Consider the following 23,322-nt stretch of genomic DNA (forward strand, 5'->3'; position numbering starts at 1 on the left):
GCCATATTCTTCCCTACGTAGAGAAGAAATGGCATAAGCCTATAACAAAAACAATTAGCTCTGCAATAGTGTACTAAGGGCAAAAAAGACAGACAGTAAAGTGCACATTGGGGTTGGTTTCATTTCTAGGAATTTCAGCCCCCATGAAACAAATGGATCCATGTCCTGAGAGTGCGGGTGTTTCAGCAGAAATCAACCGACGGATATGTGTTCCGGGTGTACGGATATTATAGGAACATAAATTTCCTTTATTCCTCTGTGTGCTGTGAACTGTTAGAAAGTTTAAAGACGTGTGAAACCATTAACTGAAAATGGACACACTTCCCTCCGTTGGTACTGTGCATACAGATCTGGACCAAAGAAAGAGGGAAGAAGAAAGGCCCATGGGATGCTAGTGGGTAGAATCACATTTACCTTAGGAACCTCTCGTCGGATGCAGCCCCTCCCCCAACACTGACAAGATGCAGCAGCCATTGGGGATGGCAGTTACCTGTTGGATTCCAGGTGGAATATTGTTGTGTACCGCGAGGCTTGTTGTGGCTGGTGGATCCTAGGTAACCGGGCAGAGTTCTGTGGGTGGATCAGTGTGATGGAGGGTCTGCCTCCCTCTGTGGAGCTTGGCTTAGGTCTTTGGTCCGGGAAGCTGTGTCAGTTCGAGATACTGTTGCTGCCCTATGGCCTGTGTTCACGGGTCAGTTTCAGAAACTTTAAGAGCAGACAGTGGAAGAAATGCCTGTCATCAGCTCACTGGTGATTCTCCTAGGTACTTTCAGAATTGCCCAATCCTTTAGAATTTGACTTTATAGGAGACACGAAGTGAATCTGGCAGAAAAGATATCTGCACGGATTGAGGAGAGATGCGATCTCATTGATGAGATTTGTTCTGCTACAATGAATAATACTGGCATGGAAACAGCTGTAGAGAATACCAAGCTTGGAAGACATTCATGGACATATTGAGCCTCGTTGATACTGTCATTAACATGTGGAATGTGAACGTGCACTTGAGGAAGGTACTTAATTCTCTGCTCCAAGTACGTGTCCAAGATTTCTTCCATCCAAAACATAAGAGAAGATAGAAATGATAGAAGCTCTCATGTTCTTCGAAGATGTCTTGAAATTCCAAACGTTCCACGGGGCATTTACAAACCACTCAGACGACCAAGCACCAAGCCCTGCTAAGCCTTTTCCCAGGGTTGTTCCTTGCTCTCAAGCACTTGCTTTTCCCTCCCCTTCACTCAGTTATACATTTCAGAGAATCAGCCCTTGAACTGCATTGAAGCCAGTAGGAGCACAGGAAGACCCTCCTAGACTCAGAGTTCCTCCACCTTCACATTCTGTGCAAAACAGTGAAGTCCTCCATGGTCAACTACTCTGGACTAAAATAGGTTGGTTTGAATTCTTAGCTCACACTGTGAAATGATGACCTTCCCCCAGGTTCAGATCATGCTGGGGTTATATCTACTTTGGTGTGAAGGGTGTTTTGTAAGTGAGTGGATTCTTTGCCTGAATTTGAATATTTATTTATCCTCAGTTTTTCAAAACAGTATTTGTAACTATTATAATTCTGTTATTGAAATGAAGTGTAATTGTTGGCATAGATATGTAGTGACACATTTTTTGTGGACCATTTTTCCCTTCAGGCATGTACCGGGTGCAAATATGTGGTTGCCATATTTGTCAGGTTTAATTGTGTTTCTCAACATAATTGGATGATTAAACATTCTCATCTTTCATAGAAGAGCACATGATTCTCAATAGCCTAGCAAAACTTTTGCAGTGTTCTCGTATCTATAATGTCTCTAAGTGCTATTGAAACCAAGCCTATATAAAAATACATTGTTTGGGTTTCTTTGTGCTTTCCTAAATAGTAATGTTGCCCCTTGAATCGCCAACATTGACCAGTATGTGCCATTATTAGGAAAGGGCACCACATGAACAATGGAAACCCATGGTTGTGGTTGTTAATGATTCTAAGAATTATTTCATTTTTTTTCTTAGTGTTGGAAGCACCAAGAGAAAATTGTTGACCTGCCTCCTTCATGACTTTTGGCTGCTAATTTATATTTTCTGTGTATTTTTCTTATTTGGGTATTTCAAGCTGAACCTAAATATGGCAACTCTGTCTTGTAGTTAGATTTAGTATATTTCTAAAATTATCTTTATTTTGATACACTTCCCATAGTATGTAATTCAATTCTGTTAACTATTTGAAAGTCTGCAATGGAGGTATGTACACATTGTCAGACTTGGAATCTTTGAAAACATCCTTCCACCATTGATATAGAGAAAAATATCTAAACAAGGATCAAGTGTCTGTGAGTTATGTCTAAATTGTGTTAATTTATCTATGCCAAACTGGCAGAGTACCAGTGCAAACTTCGCTCACTCTCTCCCATATATACAGCAAGATAAACATCCACTCTCCCGGCCCTTGGCTCAGGATCCCTGCTGAATAATGGCCAAACATCTCTTACTTCAAAAGTCAGAAAGAATTCTCACATAACCTTGAAAGAGTAGAAGGCAAAGTAGAGAATGGAAATCAGTACAGGTCCTGACCTTTGGTGAAGGAGCAGTAAAGGGGAAACTGTGTTTTACTGGGATGCACACTCTAAAGTGGACAGGTCATTTAAGATGGAAGACGATGCGCTGAGGGTTAAAAGAGTGCATAGTGGACGTTTGATTGACATAACTGAAAGCAATAATCACAAAATTTCTCTGCAATTGATTCCCAGACCAATACTCCATCTGCCAATTTTGAGTTAGGAGTGCCTGTGGAATCTGTGTGTTAGGGGTGTGGCTGATGTCACAAATTTATTCCCAGGGGTTTGGAGATTGTTTTGGGCTGTGGTTGGTACTATCTAGAGAACAGATCTGCCTGGGTCCTCTCTTAATATTAAATCTGCTGGCATATGTGTTGTGGATTAGCTTAGTAACCCAGGGACTTTGTCACAGTCTTTTCACATCCACAGTATAACTGCTCATTTTCTCCATAAAGGAGAAATGGTCTCAATCAGAGCCATCTTTATCTGGTTTCTAGAATCCAGGGCAATTTAGTGTTGAAATAAGATTCTATAGCTAAAAGATCTGCAACTTTCATAGGCAGGATTGAAATTTCTTATTGTCCAAAGCAGAGGTTTTTGAAATGCTCCATGCTTGCCTTTGAGTTCCCATGCCTTATTGACAAAAGTTCTTGGAGCAGAGATCTGATGAAAAATAGGAGAATTTGAAGCCTTCCCATCAACCTTGCCTACCACATGCTAATGCAACTATAGTTGTGGTGCTGACCCAGTACTACACTAAGGACCCAATTGTTGCACTGCAGGATTGTTTCAGCAGGTTCTAATGCGTGACATCATTAGATTTGTTTCCACTTTTGTTTTTGTTTGCAGAGAACCTGAGGGAACCCATTATAAAATTTTGACTTTTCCGTGGCAACAGTGAGGACGAATGCACTTTCATGAGTGTGTATTGGAACAATTCCCTCTCCACATATCCAGCCTGCAGCCCAGAAACCATTTGGAAACCTCTATTCCAGCAAAAATTAGTAGTCCCAGCACTGTCAGAGCTATGATAAACATTTAACCAAAATGACACTCTGCTAACTTTACTAGAATAGGTTATATTCACCACAACAAAAACCACAGTAGCAATCATAGATATAACAGGCAACAGACACAGAAGGAATGCATGGCATCATTACATACCAAAAACAATCCTCACAGCATTAAAACTAAATGGGCACAGAAATGATTTCACTTACAAAAGCCGTTCAAGTCTATAATAGATAACTGATAATCCTTAACCCATAGCGATAGAGAGATATAATAAAGTTAAAAGAACTATTCCAAATTTTCAGAAAACAGGAGTCTCCTGAAAGAACATCCAATGTATTAGACCCCCAAAATTTAATAGAACATGACTTGAAAAGGGAGGACATAAAAACATTGAAGGAAATCTTGAGTCTATGAATACAAATGCAGGCTAGTATAAATGGAAAGAGAAACACTTTAGATGAGCCAAATATAATCAGAAAACTCAATGGTGAGAATAGCTAAGCTAAAGACAGTCCAAATCGGACTAGATAATGCACAGGAACAAATAAATGACTTAGAAAACAGGATAACCGCAATCACTCAGTCAGAACACGGCATAGAAAAGCTAGTGAAAACCAATGCAAGCAATGCAACTGAAACCTGGGATAAGAGAAAACATACCAGTGTATGACTCATAGGGATCCCACATGGAAAAGAATAAAGACAAATGGTTTGAAAAGGTATTTGAAGAAATCAGACTGAAATTTTCTTAAACCAAATATAGAACCGGCTATCTCAACACAACAAGCACAGAGTGTCCAAGCATAACGAACTCCAGTAGGCCTACGACAATATATATTCTAATTTAAATGGCAAAAATTGATAATAAGGAAATGATTCTAATTGCACCAAAATAGAAACAAGTGTATTGCAAGAGAACTTTTTAATGTCTTCAGCTGATTTCTCAACAGATAGATTGGTATTTTTTTCTTCCCTCTTTCCTTTTGTGTTGATCTCTATTCCAAGAACTGATGAAAGGCAGATTCCTTCAGTCTAAACAAGATGAATGGGCAGAGATTCTAAAAGTGTTCAAGTTCTTGGAAGAGGTCATCAGAATCAACACATCTCAAGGGTCTTTTTCAGACAATACAAGAGACCATGCACCAAGCCCTGTTTATCCTTTTCCCAGGAGTGGGCCAATGTATTAAGACTTGCTGTTCCTTCACACTAAACCAGCCATGCAGGTATACCCTCAGTCTGCTACTGCAGGAGAATTAGATCCAGGTCCAATTTTACCAATACTGTAGGGAGAACCTGAGCCTGCTACTGCAGGAGACACAGCACTGTGTCCCATTTCACCAATCTTTCAAGGAGACCCTAAGCCTACTCCTGCAGGAGACTGAGAGCCGAATCACATTCCACCAGCTGCGTAGGAAGACCATCATGCCTTCACTTGCAATGGATCCAGGAATGTGTCCAATTACACTAGCCTTGTAGGGAGACCTTGAGCCTGTTCCTGCAGGAGAAACAGATCTCTGTCATTTTCCACCATCCCTCCAGGAAGATGCAGGGCCTCCTCCTGCAGGAGACTCAGGAATTGGTCCAATTTTTCACCAGTCCTGCAGGAAGACTCTGAGCCAATTCCTGCAGGAGACCCAGGACTGGGTCCCATTCCATCAATCATGCACTAAGACCTTGAAGTGGGTCCAATTCCACTAGCCTTGCTGGGTGACCCACAAGCCTGATCCTGCAGGAAAATTAGAGATATGTCATATTCCAGAAGCCCTGCAGGAAGACTGAAAGCCTGCTTCTGCAGGAGACCCAGGAATAGGTCCAAATACGCCAGCCTTGCTGGGAGAGCACAAACCTGATCCTGCAGGTGATACACAGTGAGGTACAATTCCAACAGCCCTGCAGGGATATCCTGAGGCCACTTCAGCAGGAAACACATGACTGGGTCACATTCCAATACCCCAGAAGGGAGACCGTGAGCCTGCTACTCCAGGAAACCCAGAACTTAGTCCCATTCCACCAAACCTGCAGTCAAACACTAAGACTGCATCTGCAGAAAACACAGTGCGGGTCACATAACACCAGCCCTGTAGTGAGACTACAAACCTGCTCCTGGGGGAGACCAAGCCATTCACAGAGAATATGAGCTAGCTCCTGCAGAAGAACAAGAGTTGTGTGACATTCTACCAGCTCTGCAGGTAATCCATAGGCTTGCTCCTGCAGGAGACAGACATCCCAGTCCAATTCCATCAGCCTCTCCAGGGAGAACCCCAGCCTCCTCCTGCAGGAGAGCCAGAACTAGATCCCATTCCACCAACCCTGCATGGAAACACTGAGCTTGCTCCTGCAGCATACCCACAGCCAAGTCATATTCAACAAACCCTCCAGGGAGACACTGAGCCTGCAATTGTAAGAGACCCAGGACTGGGACCAATTCCAACAGCTCTCCAGGGAATCCCTCACCTGCTCCCATAGGAGACTAAGAGCCATCAGTTCTGGTGGGGTCCCTGAGCCTGCATCTGCCAAAGAACCACAGGGTGGAGTCATATTCCACCAGCCCTGCAAAGAGAACAGAACCTGCTACTGCAGGAGACACAGGACTAGGTCCCATTCCACCAACCTTGCAGGGATATCCTGAGCCTTGGACCAAGGAATGGGACAAATTCTGCTAACCTTCTAGGGAGACCATGAACTTCTCCTGCAAGAGAACCAGAGATGGGTCATATTACAGTATTCTTCCAGGAAGACCCAAGGCCTGCTCCTGCAGGAGATGCAAGAACAGGCCCAATTCCACCAGCCTGAAGGTAGAGTCCAAATCTGTTCTGGCAGGTGACCTAGAGAAGGGGCCCATTCCACCAGCCCTGCAGGGAGACTCTGAGCCTACTACTACAGGAGACCCAGGAATGGGTCCCACTAAACCAACCCTGAAGGGAGACACAGAATCTACACTTGCAGGAACCACAGAGCCAGGACACATTTAATCAGCCCTGTAGTGATCCCTGAGCTGGGACCAATTACACTATCCTTGCAAGGAGACTCTGTGCCTACTCCTGAAGCAGAACCAGTGATGGGTCATGTTCCAACAGCCCTGCAGGAAGACCTGGAGCTGCTTCTGCAGAAGACTCAGGACAGGGTCTGATTCCACCATCCCAGCAGTGAGATAACTAGCCTGCTCCTGCAAGTGACCAAGGTCTGAGTCATATTCAACTAGCCATGCAGGAACGACATAAGCCTGCTGTTGCAGGAAACTCAGAACCATGTGCCATTCCAGCAACACTGCAAGGAGACTCTGAGCCTGCCCCTGCAGGAAACAGAAACCCAGTCACATTCCACAAGCCCTACAGGGATACCAGAGCCTGCACATGCAGGAGACCCAGGCCTGGGACCAATTCTACCAACCCTGTGGAAAGACCCTGAATCAGCTCTAGCATTAGACTAAGAACCATGTCACATTCCACCAGCCCTACAGGTAATTTATCAGCCTGCAACCTACACCTTCAAAAGACCCAAGAATTGGACCAATTCCAATGGCACTGCAGGGAGACCATGAGCCATGTCCAATTCCACTAGCCCTTCAGGAAGGTCCCAAGCCTACTCCTGCAGGAGAACCTGAGATTGGTCATGTTGCAACATGAGCCTGCTCCTCCAGGAGACCCAGGACTATGTCCCATCCACCAGCCCTGCAGGGAAACCCTGAGTCTGTCCCTTCAGGAGAACCACAACTGGGTCACATTTCACTAGCAATGCAGGGAGACTTAGAGCCTACACCTTCAAGACACCCAAGAATTGCAACAATTCCAGCAGCACTGCAGGGACACCATTAGCCAGGTCCAATTCCACTAGCCCTGCATGTAGACCCCGAGCATGCTCCTGTAGGAGACCCAGCACTGGGTCTCATTCCACAAGGCTTGCAGGGAGAAACTCTTCCTGTTTCTGCAAGAGACCAACAGCTGAGTCACATTTCACCAGCCCTGAAGGGAGACCCCAGTACTGCACCTGCAAAGGACCTAAGACTGGAACAAAATCGACTAGCCCTTTAGGGGACCCTGAGCCTGCTTCTGAAAGAGAATCAGAGATGGGTCATATTCCAATAACCCAGCAGGGACAGTCCAAGCCTGCTCCTGCAGGAGTTATAGAGCAGGGTGAAATTGCAAAACCTTGCAGGGACACCCTGAATCTGCTGCTGCAGGAGAAAAATGATGGGGTCTCATTCCACAAGCCTTACAAGGATACCCTGAGCCTGGTCTTGCATGAGATCCTGAGGTGGCTCCTTCAGGAGACCCAGGACTGTGTCCCATTCTAACAACCCTGCTGGGGAACCCGAGCCTGCACCTGCAATACACACAGGACCGTGTCACATCCCACCAGCTCTGCAGACTGTAGGACTAGCCCTACAGGTGACCTAGAGCCAGGTTACATTACCAGTCCTGCAGGGAGACCCTGAGCCTGATTTTGTAGCTCCTCCTGCACCGACACACATACTTCTATGAGGCCCAGAGCCAATTCAGGCATCACCACCCCTACAGGCTGAGATGTCTCTGCAACCACCAACACTGTCATCTAATTCTAAGAATCAACCCACTCCCAGACCCGAACTTTACGTCCCTTCTCCTGGCATTATTTTTGTTTCTTTTTTCTGTCATTTCCTTGTTTTCTTTCATGTCATTTAGAGTACCATCTATTTTTATGTTTTAAGCTTACCATAATAAAATTTAGATGTTTTTTCCATTTTAAATTGTGCAATTCAGGAGCATTAAGTGCATTCACAATGCTGTGTAACCATCGTCACTGTCTAGTTTCAGACTGTTTCTTTCCTCAAAATAAAACCCCGTATCTAAAGCACACATTCTCTTTTCTCCCTCCCCCAACCCCTGACAAGCTCTAATCCTCTTTCTCTCTGTGTGTCTTTCCCTACACTGGATGTTCCCTATCAATTAAATCATACAAAAGATGGCTGTTTGTGTCTGCTCTCATATTTTAACAAGGGATTGGTGTTTTTTTTTTTTACTTGAAGTAGCATTTTGGTTATTTCAAAGGGAAATACAGGTGGATTAAAGATGAGATGTACAAAATGAATATTTTTAGTAACTATGTGCATAATCTCGAGATAGGCACTGCTATTCTTTGTGTGAAACCAGAGCCAGGAGGGAGATGCTTAGCTCTTCCTGTGGCAAAACATAACCTAACAAAATAAAAAATAATAATAATAATCAAAATCCATGAAAGACAAACCACAACATGGAAATATCATTTTTCATAACCTAAAGTCAGAGAAAGGTTTCACATCCCTGTGGTCCAAAAATATCTTGAAACACTGTGTTCTAAACAGAAACAGAACAAACACATGCAATTCCAACAAGAGGCAATGCAGGTGGCCAGTGTATATTAGAGATGCTCGACCTCGCAAGTGACAATGCAAGATGTTCACACTTCGGAGACAGCATTGGTCAATATCACACTGGCAGGCCTTTAGCCTGGTGACAACCAGCTCTAGTGACAACATGAGGAGACAGAGGCCACAGTAGATCCCCTGGAGGGAAGAGTGAGCAGACTATCCTCTCTGGGAGAACAGTATGCAGGATGCATCACAGATCCACATGTGCACCACTTTTCGAGCAGTGCTAATGCTTACCGTTGATCATACTAAAATTCTTGCACAATTTTTCAAAGATGTCTTTTCAAGGATGTTCATCACAGTCCTGTTTAAACTACTAGGGAAATGGAAGCAACACTAATGTTCATGAAGAGGGGGTAGGATTCATCAGTTCTGGTTCAGATGGAGGAATGATTGTTGTGCAGCTGGAAAAATGAGTGCTAGGTCTTTACCTGATGTCAAGGAAGCCCTCAGTTTGGATGCCTGTTAATCCATCATCTACATCCAAGATGCCATCTCTATGACCATATATGTGTCAAATCATCATAGATGTAAATGAATCTTGTGGTGTGTGAGACACAGAGGCAGAGAGAATGAGAGAGATAGAGACTGAGAGATGGTCACCAAACCATTAATGACGGTCACTTCTGGGAGTGGGATTTGCAAATCTCTGCACTTTTCCTTTAGGCAACATTTCAAGCCTTTATAATGTATCTATGTTGTTTTACTAATTCTAAGGTATTAAAAGCATATGTTACTTGAGATTCATTCATATTTCATCTATAGAATAAAGTTTATTATTTTTATTTTAAAATATTTGTTACAAGTACAATCAGCATTTATGAGAGTAAAATGATAAATTCTAAAGAATTAAGAATCAGATAAAGAACAAAACCTTTTGGTGACTCAGACACAGGCCAGCTATTTGGCAGTAAATGGCAGGGTGGGACAGGTTTCTCCAGAAGGTTGTGTATGTTCTGTATCAGCATCCAATAGAGGCAAGGAAAAATTACAAGACATGTACGCTGAAAACTACAACAGCTTGTTAAGAGTAATTAAGAAAGACCTAGCCCTATTTTAAAATTTGAAGGAGCCAAAATGGCAGAGTAGACAGACTCACAGCTTGACCTCTCCCACAAATACGCAAAAAATTACATCTACAAAAACATTGAATTGCACAGAAACCTCCTGAACTCTGGTAGAGTGTCTCTTATTTTGAAATACAGGAAGATTCTCACAAAATATGGCAAGGAGTAAAAAGAGAAAAGAAAAATTCAGTGCAGAACTGATCCTGCAGGGAAAGAGTAGCATAGGAAGAAAGGCACACTCACACTGGGACACAACCTCTCTAGCTGGGAGATCAGCTAGGAAAGAAGCAGAGCTTCCAAGGTTTGGAGGAGACAGTGGCAACTGCATGGCACGCAGAACTGGGGAAAACTGACACAGAGGGTCCCTGTGATGACCAGCCCTAGACATGAGCTAGCAGGGATGAGCCAGAACTGGCTACTGGAGTCAGTGAAGAGCCCAGGCAGAGGGCTGGGTCACACTGCAGAGAGGCAGCCTCAGGAAACTAGAGGGCAGTGTGAGCTCTGGCTGTGTGTGTGTGTGTGTGGAACAGAACAGACTGAAACTCTCATAAAAAAGCACCAATGTTGGTATAATGGGGGAGGAATGAAACACAGCTGTGCCAAAGTCACTTTCTCCACTTGGCTCCATTGTTGGTGTGTTCTCATGAGAAGAGAAATGGGGCTTGGTGATAGCCAACACTGCTGCACAAAGGCAGAGCTGAATGTTGACTCCATACCCTGTGCCATTGCAACTTCACAGGCAGGACTGAGATTTGTTTACAGCCCCAGGCAGAGAGGGTGGATTTGCTGTATCTGGTCACTTTGTGGATCCACACCTCTGAGACTTACAGGCAGTGAGTGGAGTTCTGACTCAAGAAGGGTGGCCAGTGAGGGTATTTACAACAGGGTGGTGTATGGTTCCATATGTGGGTGCGGGATTAGGGTTTGAGCTGAACCTGTAGTGGACCACAAATTCATGTGTGTGACTGCACACTTGCTAAGGCAGGTCCAAGGGACTGACACTGCTGGATCTGCACTGATGTTTCCTGGGGCTCAGAACCTGAGGGGCACCAGAGTAGGTGGCTGACATTCCCATAGCTAAGGCAGGGATAAAGCCAACATCAACAAATAGTACTTTGTAAGTCTGCATAACAAGTGACAGGCAACACCACAGAGAGAACTCCCCAGTGAACATCTTCTGCCTATTCTTCTTCACAACTGAATTGCTCCAACCCTGCCTACTACATATCACAGCTCAGAAACGGGTCTAAAAGTAATACATAGAGCCAGAGAAATATAAGTAAAATAAAGAAGCCGAGGAACCACTTTCAATTAAAAGAACAAGAGAAATCCCCTGAAAGAACAATCAGTAAAATAGACTTTGATAGTCTACTAGACTTCAAAAAGGAAATGATCAACTCACTGAAAGAAATAAAAGAGACTATCAATAGAGACAGAAAACTTTAAAAAGAAAATTTAAACTATAAAGAAGAGCTAGTTAAAAATAGAAAATTCAACTACAGGCAATCAAAAGAAGACTAGATAATGCAGAGGAATGAATAAATGGCTTAGGAGACAAGATAAAAGAAATAACCCAAAAAGAACAGCAGACAGAAAAGTCAATAAAAACCAATTAAAGCAAGATAATATAAAGTGTGCCAGCCTATGCATAATGGTGAGTCCCAGAAGGAGAAGAAAGAGAAAGGGGGATTGAAAAGTTAGTTAAAGAAATCATGACTGAAAACTTTCCAAACCTTAAGAAGGAAAGAATTATCCAAGTACAGGAGGCACACAGGGTCCCAAACAAGGAGAAACCAAACAGACCTACACCAAGACATATTATAGTTAAAATGGTTAAAGTAAAATAAAATATTCTAAAGGCAGTGAGAGAAAAACAAAGTGTTTGTTACAAGGGAGTCCCATAAGAATTCAGCAGATTTCACTACCTAAAATCTTCTGGCCAGAAGGGAGTGGCAAGATGTATTCAAAGTCCTGAATAAGAAAAAGGCTGCAAACTAGGATATTCTATCTAGAAAAACTATCCTTTAGAACAGAAAGAGAGAAAGATTTTCACAGACAAGCAAAAACTAAAAGAATTCAGCAGTACTAAATCTATGTTAAAAAACAATTTGAAAGTTCTAATCTAAATAAAAAATAAACAGGAAGCTATAGAAATTAAGAAACCATAATTGGAAATGCGATAAATACAGTGAGTTGCAAAGGAAAACATGAGGATATAAATAAGTCAGTAAGTCAATAAAGAAAACAAGAAGGCAAACAAGAAAGAGAGAATAGCAAAATCATGAAAGGTGGAAGAGGAGAGCAAGAGAATATATATTTTTTCTCTTTTTATTCTTTTTTCTCTTTGTCTTCTTTCTTTTTAGGATGCACTTGAGCCCACATGACTATCAACTAAAACCAAACAGATGAAGTAAGGGGTTACCATACTTGAATGACAAGATAACCACAAATCAGAAGTATATAATAGAGTCATAAAACCCAAAAAGAAACCAAGCTAATAGAAAAGGAATTTATCAAACCACAAAAATAAAAATAATTAAAAGAAAGAAACAAATAATTACCAAAATCAACTGGAAAACAAATTTCAAAATAGCAATAAACCCACATCTATAAAATAGCTACTATAAATGTCAATGGACTAAGTGTTCCAATCAAAAGAAAAAGAGTGAAGGAGGAGGAAAGATGGTGGAGTAAAAAAGATGCTCAGAGCTCACCCTCTCCCACAAATTCACCAAGAGTGACATCAACAGACACACCCACCACCCAGAACACCTGCTGAACTTTGACAGAATATTGGCTTCTTCAAAAGATAAAATTTTCCACAAATCTGGTGGGAGAACAGGAGAAAAGAAGAAAAAGGAAAATAGTTCTGGACCATTCCAATGGGGAGGGAGCTGCAAAGGAGGAATAGCATTAATACACTGGGTCTCTCCAACTCCAATGGCCAGTTCAGCAGGATGGAGATGGAACCTCAGAGGCTCAGATCTGTATAGAATAGACTTTGACTGACAGAACTTAGTTAATGGGGCACAAAGGGTCCCAACGATCCCCAGCCCTAGATGCGAACCAGCAGGTGTGGGATGGGACAGGCTGCCTGAGTTGAGCAGAGGACTCGGGCTGACTCTACAGAGGAAACCTTGGGGGACTGCAATGTTCTGTGTGCCATGGCTGGGAGAGTATACAGAACAGCCTGGGTCCCCCATAAAATAAAAAAAAAAGGCAGAAAACACTGCTGGTGTGCCCTGGGGGGAAGGGTAGCCATAGCCTTTGTGTCCGCAGACCCACAGTGCCATTATTGGAGACTTCTTGGGAGAAGAGAGTCAAGGCTCAGCCATAGCCACTATATTTTCTGGTGCATGGTTCCCAGGTAGAGGAGGGGTCAAAACCCAAATCCCTACCTAGGGGCTCCACAACCTCATAGGTGGGACTGAGATTTGTTTACAGTCCCAAGAAGGGACCATTACACACCGATGCTTCTCTGAGTTGGCCCTTCCAAGACAAATGCACAAGAAGCAGTGTTCTGGAACAGAGCAGGGGTGAAGGCTAGTGAAGCTGTTTCCTCTGAGTCCACTTACAAAGCATGGACCTAATGCGGCAGGGGAGCTACCTGCCAACTACCTTGCACAAGTGTGGTCCTGGGACCAGGCATCTGGTGGGGGGTGCAGACCACCCATTTAATGATGCTGGGACACAGACCAGGGGCACGACTAGACGGCCTCTGGAACCAGCAAGTGGAGTTTTCACAGCAGGATATGGGCAGGAGTGTGACAACCACAGGAAAAAAAGGAGCTCCTGCTCAATAGCCAGGGCAGATTCAGGCCACCAGAACACCAGCCACACCACCAACAAAGGGGATAACAGGCAAAAGGCGTGGAAGGAAGACTTGGCAACCACCCATAGTTAAAAATAACCTTATGACAAAATTATTAAGAGTGTATATTCTTGCAGAAAGGCCAAGATAGTGGAGTAGAAGGATGCTTGTATCTTATCCTCTCCAATAAATTCACCAAGACTGACATTCACAGACACACCCATCCACTCAGGATATCTGCTGAACTTTGATAAAACATTGCCATCTTCAAAAGACAAAATGTGCCACCAATCTGGTAGGAGAAAAGGAAAAAAGAAGGAAGAAAATGCAAAATGGCTTGGGGTTGGTCCTTTGAAGAGGGAGCAGCAAAGGAGGGATAGTGCTGGTTGACTGGGTCTCCCTCTTTCCAACGGAGAGGTCAGCAGGATGGACAGGGAACCTCTGAGGCTCAGATGTGTACAGAACCACCCTTGACTGACAGAATTAAGTTAAATGGGCACAAAGTGTGACAACAACCCCCAAACCTAGAAGTGAATCAGGGATGGGAAGGGACAGGCTGCTGGATCCAGGCAGACTCTGGATGTCTGTACATAGGTAACCCTGGGGGACTGCAGTGTGCTGTGGACAACTGCTTGGATTGTATACAGATCAGAACAGCCTGGGCCTCCCATAAAATAAGAAAAAAAATAAAGCAAAGCAATATTGCTGGCTTGCCTGGGGGAAGGGGTGTTTCGTCCTTTGTTTCTGCTGACTCATGGCAACATAACTGGTGATTTCTCAGAATAAGAGAGATGAGGCTCAGCCACAGCCATCATATCCACCCAGGCAGACATGGGGTTGAAACCTGAATATGTACCTGGCAGTTCTGCAACCTCATAGGTGGGACTGAGACTTGTTTACATCCCCAGACATATAGGACGTTTCTGTCCTGGTGCCTCTACGAACTCACACCTCTAAGACAAATGAACAAGGAGCAAAGTTCTGGCAAAGAGCAGGGACTAGGGCTGGTGTGGCCATTTGCCTCAAGCCCACCCACAGAGTGTGGAACAGATGTGGAGTGGGGAGTTGCACTGAATATGGGAGCAACCAACCCAACTATTGTGGAGGACTGCTGCACCTGGACACGGCATTGGGAAGGGGCACAACCTGCCCACCTACCATGCAGGAGTGCAGCACCAAGATGCAGCACTGGGAGGAGAAGTGACATGTCTACCTACAGGCACTGGGAGCAGCACAGACCAAGGGTGTGACCAGAGGGTCTCTGGAAACAACGAGCTGAGTTCATGAAGCAAGGAAAGGGCAGGAGCTGTGACAACCACAAAACAAAGAGGAGTCCCTATTCAATAGCCAGGGTAGGCTCTGGTTAACAGGTTAATGGCCACATCATTAACCAAAGGGATAACAGACAAAAGGCACAGAAGTAAGACTTGGTAACCACACATATTTAAGGACCTCTTGATAAAATTACTAAGGGCACACAATCTCCACGGGAACATACTCTTTTCTTTTTCTGTTCCATTTTCTTTTACTTTTTAAATGTTACTTCTTAAATATTTTTTTATTTCTATTTTTAATCCCTTTTAAAATTTTCTTTTAAAATACTTTTATTATTATCTTTCAATTTGTCTAATTTCATTTTTATCCTTGTTTTGTTCTTCTATTGTGATTATACTCTGTTCTCAAATATATTTTCTTCCTTTAATATTTTAAAAATCCATCCCAACTCAATTGTTATCTTGTTTCAATATGTTCTTCTGTTATTGATTATACTGCTTTTAAAACTAATTTCTTTGTGCTTAGTTTTATTTCTGCATCCATTTTATATAAATAAGTAAACTCTTAAAAGACCACAGTAGATAATTTATACTCCATAAGCCATAGTGCCACAGAGATATAAGCAAGATAAAAAAGCAGAGAAACCTGTCTCAATTAAAAGAACAAGATAAACCCCCTGAAAGAACAATCAATGAAATAGACATTGATAGTCTACTAGATGATTTCAAAAAAGGAGTGATCAAAGTACTGAAGAAAGTAAAAGAGATTGTGTATAGAGACAGAGAATATGTCAAATAACGAAACTGAAACTCTAAAGAGGAGCCAGTGAAAATTGGAAAACTCATTTGCTGAGATGAGAGCTGAGGTAAAGGATGTAAAATGTAGGCTGGATAATTGAGAGGAATGAATATGTGACTTAGAAGACAGGACAACAAAACAGCTGAGAGACAACAAATAAAAACCAATGAAAGCAATATAAGGGACCTATGGAATAACATAAAGCATGCCAACCTACTCATAATGGGGGTCTCAGAAGGAGAAGAACAAAGGAGATTGAAAAGTTATTTGAAGAAATCATGACTGAAAACTTCCCAAACCTAAAGAAGGAATCAGATATCCAAGTACAGGAAACACAGAGCGTCCCAAACAAGGAGGACCCAAACAGACCCACACCAAGACATATTACAATCAGGATGACCAGGGTTGAGAATGGGAAATGATTCTAAAGGCAGCAAGAGAAAAACAAAGAATGAGATACAAGGGAACCCCCATAAGACTTTCAGCTGATTTCTCTACAAAAACAGTAAAGGCCAGAAGGGAGAAGCAAGGTATATTCAAAGTCCTGAATGAAAAAATGATGCAGCCTAGGATACTTTATCCAGCAAGGGTATCCTTTAGAATAGAAGGAGAGATAAAGAACTTCACAGACAAGCAAAAACTAAAAGAAGTTAGCAACACTAAAACTATGCTAAAGGAAATATTGAAAGACTTACTCTAAATAGAAAAGAAGCAGGATGCTACAAAAAGGAGAAAACCATAATTGGAAAGGTGATTGCTACAATGAATTACAACAGAATAAACATGAAATCATAAAAGAGGGCATCTAAATCATTAAGGGTGGGAGAGGCGAGCAAGAAAATATACAGGTTTCTCTCTCTCTCTTTCTCTCTGTCTCTCTCTCTTTTTTGTTCTTGGTAGGATGGGTTTGAGCTTATATTACTATCTGTTTAAAACAAACAGATATAGTAATGGGTTAATATATGTACAAAGTAGGGTAACCACAAGCCAAAAAGTTACAATAGAGTCACAAAACTAAAAAGACACCAAGATAATAAAAAGGAAAATTATCAAACCACAAAAAGAAAAAGTAAGGAACAAAGAGGAAATACAAAATGAACTGCAAAACAAAGTTCAAAGTGTAATAAACACATTTCTATCAATAATTAATATAAATGTCAATGGACTAAATGCTTTAATCAAAGGACATAGAGTGCAGAGTGGATAATAAAGCAAGTATCTACAATACGCTGTATAGAAGAGACCCACGTTAGGGAGAAGGACACACATAGATTGAAAGTGAGAGGATTGAAAAAGATATTCCACACAAATGGAAATGACAAGAAAGCAGGAATATCAACAGTGATTTCAAATAAAATAGACTTTAAAACAAAGATTATAAAGAAAGATTAAGAAGGACATTTTATAATGATTACAGGAGTCATAGATGAAGATATTTCACTCATTAACATATATGAACACAACATAGGAGCACCTAAATACATAACCGATAACAAGAAAATACTAACAGATAAAAAGGGAAAATTTGATCGGAACACAATCACAGTAGAAGACTTTAACAATCCATTAACATCACTGGACAGATATTCCATACATAAATTTAATAAGACAACATAGAAATTAAATGATACAATAGAACAATTTGTCTTGGGTAATATTTTCAGAACATTATATTTCCCTAAAATAGAACATACATTCTTCTCAAGTGCACATACCACATTTTCTAGGATAGATCATATACTTTGTCACAAAAGAAGTATTAACAATTTGAAGAAGATAGAAAATATTTGAAGCAACTTTTTCTGACCACAATACCATGAAACTAGAAATGAACTACAGAAAAATAAAGGAGAAATAAATGACAGTATGGAGGTTAAACAACATACTACTTTAAAAAAAAATGGGTGGATGATGAAATCAAAGAAGAAATAAAAAACACATTCAGACAAATGATGATGAAAACACAACCATACAGAACCTATGGGATCCAGAAAAGGCAGTGCTTAGAGGGAAGTTTATAGCGAGATAATCAGGTCTACCTCAAAAACGAGGAACAACTGCAATAAACAATCAAACTTACCACCTAAAAGAATTAGAAAAAGAAGAGCAAAAATAAGAAAAGTAAGCAGAAGGAAGGAAATAATAAAGATCAGGGAGGAAATAAATAAAATAGAGATATAAGAAACATTTGAAAAAATCAAGCCAAGAGATGGTTTCTTGAAAGAGTAAACACAATTGACAAAATTATGTTCTATGCTGGAAATTGACACAACAATGCAAACTGACTATAACTCAATAAAATAAAATTTAAAAAAATAAATATATTAACAAAAGAAAAAAGAAAAGGTAGTTTCTACTCACCAGACTGGAGGAGGGGACTGCAAACCATGCGGGGTCACACCCCATGGGAAAGCCTGGGGTCAGGATCGGAGGAGCAGGGTTCTGTGGACATGATCTTCACAGGGTTTCTGCAGGAGGGGAGTGTGAGGCATGTGAGCAGGCTGAGGACTGGCCATTTGAGTAAGTTCATGGGCTCTGGGGTGGAGGGGCTCCCCCAAGTTTCTGGACTTGACTCTGGGTGAGTTGGGCAGGTGGACAGTGGCTCAGTGTGAGTCCAAGTCCAGTGGAGGAGGTAGTGAGCTAGATCTAGAAGGACTCCTTCTGGGGTGGGAGGGCCCACAAGGGAGGCAGGAGGCCAAGTCCAGGTGACTGGGAACAGGGTGTGTCCTGCATAGGGCTGCAGGGCAGATGAAAGCATCCAGTCTACAGAAGGTGGAAACACGGTCCATACAAGGGCTCAGCTCAGATGTCACCTCCTCAGAGGAGCCTTCTCTGCCTGCACAGTCTACAGGGACAGCCTCCTCCACGCACATCTCCCCAGCAGACACCTGCTCCATTTCCTGCATAGCATTCAGGACACGGGCCCCTGCTCCGTACCCAGCCATGGTTCCGCTGCCCTGAGGAAAAGCCCTCACAGGAGCCATAAAGCCCTACACGACCTGGGCCCCACCTCTCTGTCTCCTCTGGCACCACTGTCTCCACCTGGCCCTCTTCTCCTCCACTCCTGCACTCCTGACTTCCCCCAGCCCTATGTGCTCTCCAGAGCACAGGTCCCTCCTAACATGCTGTGTGTGCTCACTGTGTCTAATCCACTGTATGCCTCCCACCCAGGTCAGTATCCAGCACACAGTAGGGCTCAGTAAGTAGAGAATGAATGACTCTTACCATGACTGCTGGGAAGGCTTTTGTCTGTGGCCTACAGTGATCACACACCAGTCACACAATCTCTGAGGTCCTACTGTGTGTTGGGTGGGTTCCAGATACCGGGCACAGCAGGTAGTGAAGCAGTCAGGTCTCCATCCTCATGCAGCACACAGCCTGGTGGGGGACACAGAGAAAATTAAGTAAAATATACACAATGTCCGGAGGTGATATGTTCCATGGAGAAAAATAAGGTCAGGGAGGACATTTGAGCAGATTCCTGGAGGTGTTTAAGAAGCAGGCGGAGAGAGATCCTGGCTGAAAGAGCAGCCATCCCAAAGGCCCTAAGGGCAAAGTGGGATGTATGTGGAGGGTCTTAGTTATCCGTGTGAGTTCTTAGTCCTGCCTTGAGTATGTATGTTGCTTTCATTTGTAAACCTTGATTTCACCTTTATAGCAAATTAACCTGCATCATCAGTCTGCATAATTTAGATAACTCTGTTCCAGGTGTTGTGGGCACAATGGCAGGCTAATTACTTGGGTTGGTAAAGAATTTCCAGCGTCTGAGAAGGGTTTAGGAAAGTTCAATAGGGACACTGCTATAGGCAACATCAGGCCACACAGGCAAGAGGTGCCTACACGAGCGCCAATGTTCAGTGTGTGGGGTCTGTTATTGGGGGGGTGCTGTGTACACAAGGAGGAGGGGGCTGCATGATCAATTCATGCACAGGTACCTGGTTGGTTGTGAGATCTGTCAGGGGCTTCTATGAACAAAAGGCTTTACCACTTTAATAAGGGAAGGATGTGAGTTCTCTCTTCCTGGGGCAACGAGGTTTCATAGGGTAAACACACAGCAAGAGAAGATGTTTTATAGCTTGTGGAAATGCAGGTGTGCAAAGGGTCCTGCAGTGGGGAGTGGGAGGTAAGGGGCCACTGGGCTCTAGGCACACAGAGAGCCCATGGGTGAGGGTGTATGACTCTGAAGAGTGCCTGCTGGCTTCACACCAGGGACTTTATGTGGAAAGAGGAGAATCTAGGTTATCGGCACATGTCTACTCAGTGACCTCCCTAAGCCTAACTCTGTCAGGCACCAGGTGGCTATGAAATGAACATGAAGGTCCCCACCCTGAGGACCCCAATGAATGAACATCTTGATATCCTCAAGCCCCTTCCCCTGCACCACCGCCCCACCACATCTGGGTCTCAGGCTTTGACTCTGACATCAGTGGCAACTTCGTTCCCTACATCCAGCTCATTTGGACATCTCTGTGATGAGCTGTTCCATGTCAGCAAGCCCCAAACTGAGCTCTGCCTTTACCCCATGATTGCTTCCTTCCTGTGAAGCCCCTCGTGAAGGAGCCACCACTAGCAGGATCCTACAGCTCTGAGGTTCTGCCTTCCCCACCCCTCTGATGTCTCCCAGCCCATGATCCCCTCTGGAGGTCCCTATTATCCTCTCCCTCCCACTTCATTCTTGGGCTGCACACCAAATCCCTCTTCACAATCTCCCACAAGACAGGTCCAGGTCCACTTGGGGACACTGAGGTGACACAGGCGGGTGTTGCTGGGAATGAAGAGCAGGATACTTTAGCAGAGGAGAGGAAAGGGCTCCCAATCCACCAGAACGCATGCTAAAGTGGTGGCAAGACACCCATAAAGGGTGAGGCAGGCATCACACTGCAGCCCCGCCCTCTGCTCCCCCAGGGTGCCCTGTGTTTCCTGCTTTGGCCTAGGGGACTCCCCCCTCACTCTCTGTTAGAGGGGTGCCCATTCATTCATTCACACCCTCATTAACCATGTACATGGGTCCTGCTCAATGCCAGGCCTCAGCTAGATGACAGCTCATCCTTGGGGACACAGCTCAGATCTTACCTCCTCCATGAAGCAGTTCTGGATTCCCACCCCCCCTGAAGCTCCTCTGGCCTCAATTGAGACCACTAGGGCTGTGACCACACTCTGATTACATCCTAAATCTGTGATCTCTGTGAAAGCCCTGGGCCCAATGTAGAAAGAGACTCAGAAAAATGGGGTCAAAACGGGCTCAGAAAAATGTTACTAGTTCTCTATTACAGAGAAGGGCACTGAGCAAAGAGAGGGCAGTGTCCAACCAAAGCCACAGAGGAGGGTCTCAGTGAGCCCTCCCATGGCCCTGTTACTAGTTCTCTGCTACAGATGAGGACACTGAGCCACAGAGAGGGAGCAGAGCCCTGCTATAGCCTTGGCCCCACGGCCTGTGTCCTTTATGACTAGCTCCATGCTGCCAGCAGGGGTGTGGGCCTGGAATGGACGTTGAAAGCAGCCTGACCCCCAGGCCCCCTTCATACACAAAGTCAGTCTCAGGAACACCCCTCAAGACCTACCCTATACCCCTGGGATTGGGACCTGATTGCTGTTCCTGGAAGCTGTCTGGGCTTCCCTGTGAATTGTCCCAGGAGATGCTTGGGACAGCCACAGTGCCCCTGAGGCTTCCTGTCCCCAGCTGAGCAGCTCTGGTCCCCTTGACTGTCCCTGGCCCAGGCCTGATTACACAACGTTTTGGCCGGGTAGCCAGCTGTGGAGATGAGGAAATGGGGGCAACATGCAGATACATGCAGAGGTTCAGGTATTCACTCAACAATCACTGATTCAGGCTTTGCAATGTGGCTGGCCTGGGCCCAGGCCTGGGTGCCCAGTAGTGAATACAGTCAACCCCTTGAGCCTTCTGGGAAAGCAGTCCTCAGAGAAACGGGCCCTCAGTGCAACCACCCTGCTCCCCATGAACAATCACACTGAGATGAGGCTGCGGCCATGGGTCCCAGTGGTGGATGAAGGGAGGAGGAAAACCCAGAGTGGGCACTGACCATGAGCCTGGACACTGGAACCAGATAACCTGGGCTCTGTAATCTGGGGTAGTCACCTCACCTGTTCTCTCTGTGCCTCAGTTACTTCTGCAGAAATGGGTGATAATGCCTGTCCCTGCCCCACAGATTCATGAGGAGTCAGTGAGCTTCTCTGAGGCGTGTAGGACAGTGCCTGGCTATGGGTCAGGATCCTGCTCACCTCACAAGAGTCTGTCCCACTTTAAAGATGATAAAGTCAAAGCTAAGGGGGTTATGAGACCAGCCTGGGCTAGCCCCCTTCTCATGGTCTGCTGTCCATGTCTCCTGCTTTTACATCATACCTCTGCCCCCATATCCACCCAGCAAAGTAGGTACTGAGAATCTGAGCAAATCAGAGTATGAATGGAGGCACACCCTCTCCCCATCTTGGGCACTTGTGGTGGTGGGCAGGTTGGGGATATTGGGCTTCTCCAGACTGTCCAGGAGGCCCAGCATGTCAGTCACCTCATTTCCACTCAACACGGAGTAGGTGTGTGGCCAAGGGCCAGAGGGCGCTGGAGTAACCCAGGGTGAGTGGATGCTAGGTAAGTGTGGGAGGCACAAAGTGGCCCCTGGAAGACAGTGTCCAGGCAGCCAAGGTGCGATGAATGAGGGTCCCCAAAAGGGGCAGAGGACAGAGTCCAGCCTGGACACCACCCCCTGCTGGACCCTGATCTGGGGTGAGAATTGGGACAAGCCAGTGCCCCTCTGGGACTCTACATCCAGCAAAGAGGTGAGGAAAAGTTAAGGTGACCATGCTCCCTGTGTGAGGGCGCTGCTTCCAGGATCCTGGATGTTCCATAGACCCTTGTGAAGTGGCTGCTGTTTGCAGCCCCATGTGGGCAGAAGAACTGAGGCAGGGAGGACAGAGTGACTCAGGACAGAGCTAGGATTCATCCAGGAGTGTGTGCTGAGCCTCTTGCTAAGAGCAGCCTCTGGGCATCATGGACTCAGGAAGTGTCTTGTCGTCCCTCTTAAGGCTCCTGGCATGTTAGGCAGGAAAGGTCCCAGTGCCCATACCTGGGTCTCTCTGGGTGATTCTGACATGTGGGATCTTGATGGTCCTGAGAAAGGAGAGAGAATGTGGGCTGGGCGTCAGGTCTGCATCAGACCCTAATGATGCCCCTAATGTTGTGTGACTTGGAAACTCCCTGACCTCTCTGTGCCTGGCTTTCCAGCCCTGACTCAGAGGACTGCTGTGATTGGCACACAGTAGGACCTCAATCAGAGGAAAAAGCCAGCCCTTCCCCAGGAACCTCTCCTCTTACATTCCCAAAGCTAAGCCCATGTTCCACACATCACCAGAGCTGAAACTTGACAAACAGGGCAAGTGAAATCCAGCAACTCCTCCCTCCTGCCTGAGGCCCTT

General features: G+C 44.5%; 1 long non-coding RNA gene across 1 annotated transcript in view; it reads right to left on the bottom strand.

Moving 5' to 3' along the window:
- LOC140692577 (uncharacterized) overlaps positions 1-23,322 on the bottom strand; it is a 76,014-nt gene that overhangs the window by 25,515 nt on the left and 27,177 nt on the right. Inside the window, exons 11-12 of the long non-coding RNA XR_012068143.1 lie at positions 19,120-19,272; positions 18,256-18,362 (exon numbers count right to left, since the gene is read on the bottom strand). This is a non-coding gene — a long non-coding RNA (uncharacterized lncRNA). The remainder of the gene's footprint in view (positions 1-18,255; positions 18,363-19,119; positions 19,273-23,322) is intronic.

Source organism: Vicugna pacos, unplaced genomic scaffold (genome assembly GCF_048564905.1).
Source record: "Vicugna pacos unplaced genomic scaffold, VicPac4 scaffold_13, whole genome shotgun sequence".
Classification (NCBI taxonomy): Eukaryota; Metazoa; Chordata; class Mammalia; order Artiodactyla; family Camelidae; genus Vicugna; species Vicugna pacos.